Genomic DNA, 5071 nt, shown 5'->3' on the forward strand with positions numbered 1-5071 from the left:
TTAGTCACAAACCTTATTTTTCCACAAAATAGGGTTACCTAATGACACCATATTCAACCCTGAAGAATTAAATTCATTCTAAACAGTTTTTTAGAATTTTGCAGTTTCAAAACTTAATAATTTCAATTAATAGATAAGTTCAAGCATTCACTTTTGTAATTCACATATTCAAGATTTTTCTGATTTTAAACAAAGAATACAATGATAAGGTAAACTAAAAGAAGGCCCTCAAGTTAATAATAAGGTGATTAAAAAATAATAAAACAAACTTCATGAAGTAAAAGTGCATAAAACGCATAAGTAAAACATGCTTCAGTCTTTTATTCTTGTATTTTTTATAACAAAAATATCACAGGAATAAGTAATTATTGCACCGATTTGTTTAAAAAAACTTTTGTTGAAAGATTTGAAGAAAGATAATGCAAGCTTTAAAACAAATTCTTGGATTTTGAAATAATTAAAACTTCATGAATTTGTATTTTTGAAGTTCGCATGAATATTTTGTATAGTTTTTTTTCTATAATCGGTAGCGTTCTAACAATATTCTGTAATAGGTAGCTTGGACCAACGTAAAGTGGAATAGACTTATAAACCAATAATAGATTAGCCTCTTATTCTCAAGTTCAAACCTTACAATGGCGTGATTGGAAGAATGTTCGTAGTATATTTTTATATTTATATTTGTATCACATTGATTAATTTTCTGCTTTGTAAAAGTCAATTAAGTGTCATAGATACACGAACATATTATTTTTTTTTAAATATAAAATCTATTTATCTAACTTAATCATAGCAGATTTTCTTTTAGTAAAAAAAATTAGAATAATGATGATAAGATAATTGACTGTGAATAATATATATGATAAGAAGATGGTTTGGGGTGCGGTCAGAATATAACATAAATAAGTTAAAAATACTTATTTATTAGTGCCAACGTTTCGGCCAGAATTTATAGCCTTCTTCAGGGCTAAGAACAAAAAACAAGATAACAACCAGTGAATAAACGATATATAGAAAGATTAAAGTAAATAACTATACAGAATGAAGGTAGATAAAATTAAAGTAATGAAAGAAGTGAGAAATAAAACGTTTATGTAGGTAATTAAATATGTGACGAAAATACTTCTCTTACTTAACTTAATATTTTGTTTCTTTATATTTTTTTACTTACATATTACATTAGTTACATATATTTTCTTTCCGTAACTTTAATTTTTAAATTATTATTATTATTAAATAGAATAATTTATATTTTACCCTCATTTTTTTTTCTATCTTTATTAAATTTCTTACTCCCTACTAATACGTCCAGATTTTTTTATCAATTGAAATATATAAAAAATATGTTGCACACGAAATATCTCACCTACATTAACATAGTTAATAAATTGTTTATTTATAAATGTCAGATTGCGTTTGTAACTAACTGATTATTACTCATATTTGTTCTTTGTCAATATTAACATTTTTTAAATTTTCGGACTCAGAAAAATTGTTTTTATTGTAGTATCTTAAGGTTAAACGGTACATTTACTTATTAAATAAGTTAGGAGTGAAGAGATAGTACGACATAAATGGTTTTCTTTTCATAACTGCGCATATTTGGTTGCACCAACATTCCAAGAGAGAAAATTTATTGGCTTGGTTTTTCTTAGGCAATATTTTTTTTTTTTTTTTTTTTTTTTTAAATGCAAGGAAGGAATAGAAGCTTAGAGCTTTGCTAGATCAATTTATTTTTCAAATATTTTCTTCTTTTTTTTAAGTTTGCATGACAGCGATGCTATTTTTTTTCTAAACTAAACAACAATAAAATCACTACATTTTTGTGAAATTGTTTTTAATTTCGTCCCGTGCATTTTTTAGGAGATTCCTCTCTTAATTAATTATTTATAACTATCCAAATATTCTCAACGTTCTTAATTAAAACATATTATAGGTCCAATGTTTCTACCCTATTTTTTTTTTTTTACAACAATATTTCATAACTTAAATAAATAAATGATAGTAAAATATAAAAATTGTGAAGGATTTTATTATTTTTTTTAAGGTTAGTCATCAGTCAATGTCACAAAACTTTTGTTGGAATTATGGGCAGACATTTATTTAGTTTTTAATAAATAAAATTACTAATGGTTATCCATAATGTTGTGGACAGCACTATGCATCTCTGGATTGTGGCTAATGCGTCCTTTGGTCTGCAACTGTGCAACTGTACTCATCAGACATCAACATTCAGAAGAGGTTCAGAACAGCGCACGGCATACGCTCCGGGCTTTGGTTGAGCAATGAGTCACAAGCCAACAATGCAATAGCACATTTTTTACCATCGCCTTGCCTGTTATTGTCAACACTCATCACTATCAATATTCAACCTTCCATCTATTATTAAATGCATCTTCTGCGAAACTATAAATGTCTTGCTACGTTAAATGGTTTTGCAATAATTCATCCTGTTTTCTTAAAGTATTTTAAAATCCAAGCAATCTTTAATTAAAAATTAAAGCAAATCTTCCATCTCCAACTGTAAATAGCAGAGATTGAAAATTATCATATACACTGTTTCACTTGTTTTTTCATTGGTTCCTTTTCAGATTGATTAAAATAGTACCAATCCTTCTATAACAAACACTTTTTCTAGAACGAATTGCCGTATAAATTAAATGATTTTTTCTTACCGATGAATCTCCAGTAAGCAGATATTTTGAAAATTATATCATATCAGCTATTCGAGATTTTCACTGTTCAAGAACTGAAAAAGCTAATAGAGAATTACTAAACTTCCAACGCTGATGTAAATAGTTCACTTTATGTGTAGAAATACACACTTTAGAGATTTTTTTAGTTATCAATCCTCACACAAGAGAGGGTCAGAGGAGAGGGATGGCTCAGCGAGTTCGTTTCTTGCTGGAAAAAAATGATTATTTATTCTATCACTGTATCCTTGAGTCAACCCTGTGGGCTCACCCAGCCTCGTAATGTTAAGGTTACACATATTCGTGAAAATTCTGGGGATAGAGCGTGATTATGAACATATCACCTTGTACAACCGATCTTCATGGGTTGTTTTTTTAATCCTGATTGCGATAAATCGAATCCATGGAATGGATATCTTCATAGAAGCTCGTGCATTATTACACTTAAGATCCGTAGAAGATAATGTAAGAAGTCAATAAAGCCCCATAAACGAGAAGTATCCTTGGAGGCAGTCGTAAAACAACTTCAATAGATGGAAGGAAGGGTTGACGGCAGCAAACAGACGTCCTTGTTGAAAGCTATACTTGAAACAATAACTATTTATTTTTTAAGCACTAAACTAGAGATCGGTCTAAGGAAAAACACAATTCTCCTATTTCAAAATTCCGTTGAGACAAATAAACCCATTAACTGCAATATTAGAGAAGCTCTAATGATGGGACAGGCGTGTAGAATAAATTGCCTAAGTTCTAGGAATCTTAGCTATAACAATTCTATATATCATTTTTTTAGGGATGTATTGACTAAAACATAAAGAAAGTAGAATTATCAGCACTGTAGAAACGGCTGATTTTGACGAATATCTGTAAAAACGTATCATATAAGCCGTTACCTGATTCCTATGATATTATATTAGTGAGTATTGATAGATGGTTGATAATCAGCTTTATAGATCAGTATTTTTCAAAGTGTGGTACGCGTACACCCAGCATACAGGAAGAGTTTGATGGATTACGCTCTGCACCGGATTTTGACTCCGCTTTGTGTACCAATAACTTACTTTCACGTATCAATCAATATTTTTAAGGAATAAGGTTTGTGTTCGTGAAAAAGTTTGAATTTGAGTTGTCGACGGAAATACACTTCTTGTGGTCGGTTGAGTCCTAATAACCATGTCTCACAAATTTATTTTTTTTTTTTCTTAGTGTGTATAGGACCAACCTAAATCAAAAACGATAAATGAAGGTCTAATAATTTTTGAAAACTGTGTTGGCATTAGTTAAGTTTTCAACTGAAGGCTCACTTCGAAAATTAGTACGGGAAAGTATTGCCACAGTGAATAATACAAAAACATCTGTTATTAAACGAGCAAGGATTTATTTCAATTCAAAGTAGGATGATAAGTGCAAATATTAAAATATAGGCAATAAAAGCATTTAATTTGAAAAACATAAATATAATTAACTTAATAAATAATGCTTGATCGAAATAGACCAGTTTTATTATAATAAATGTAAAAAAAAGGGATTAATATTATTAAATTAATTTTATAGTATTATCTTGCTTTATTATTATTAATGAACTATTTTGGATATGTTCATAAAAAAATAATTGAGATCTCTGATTATGATGAACTAAGCATATTAAATAATTAATTAACTAGTCGATAATTTCAACTAAACCACTATGATATTAAGTGTGGCATAAAACTATAAGACAAGCACCACACCAGAATTTTTATTGCTTCAATGGTTTATACTTTTTTTTTTTAACTAACCTTACCATTCCTTTTTCAATATAAAAAGGGAACAGGGTGAATGCAGCCTTTTTAATAGAGCATTCGTTCCTATTCGATAAGAATTCTGAAGGACTTGCTCGTCACCCTCCATTGCAGGTGAGAGCCACCTTGGTTCGGGAAGACCTAGTTGTGGTCAGCGCGCCGTCCTAGGCCCACAACTCGGAAATTATAAGGTCTTCTAATAGGGTTGAGAGGTGACAGAAACTTTTCGACTACGAGCGATTTCTTTCTCAAATGTAGGAGATGAAAAATAATAAAACTATCCAACAGTCCTTTCAGATACGAAATTAGAAAAAGAAGCGATACGAGGCCAAAAAAAAAAAAAATTATACGCGATAATTTTATAGTAACGAAATCGTAATTAAATTGACAATCTGGGCATAGGAAAACATATTGTTATAAATAATGATGTAAATGATTTAAAAAATGAATCGTCTTCTTTAATTCACTGCCCTTTTTTCTTCCCCTAACTCTATAAACATTTCACAATGCCGATTCATATTCAAACACTCCGGACTGGGCTAAGTAAATTATTTTTCTGAAACCCCCAATTCATAAAACCCATAGGTTCATTAAATA

General features: G+C 29.6%; 1 protein-coding gene across 1 annotated transcript in view; it reads left to right on the plus strand.

The window, feature by feature from the left end:
• Window positions 1-5071, plus strand: part of LOC106681351 (uncharacterized) — a 22919-nt gene that overhangs the window by 789 nt on the left and 17059 nt on the right. The gene's annotated exons all lie outside the window — the stretch shown is intronic.

Source organism: Halyomorpha halys, unplaced genomic scaffold (assembly GCF_000696795.3).
Source record: "Halyomorpha halys isolate HHAL.00 unplaced genomic scaffold, Hhal_1.1 Scaffold330.1, whole genome shotgun sequence".
Lineage (NCBI taxonomy): Eukaryota > Metazoa > Arthropoda > Insecta > Hemiptera > Pentatomidae > Halyomorpha > Halyomorpha halys.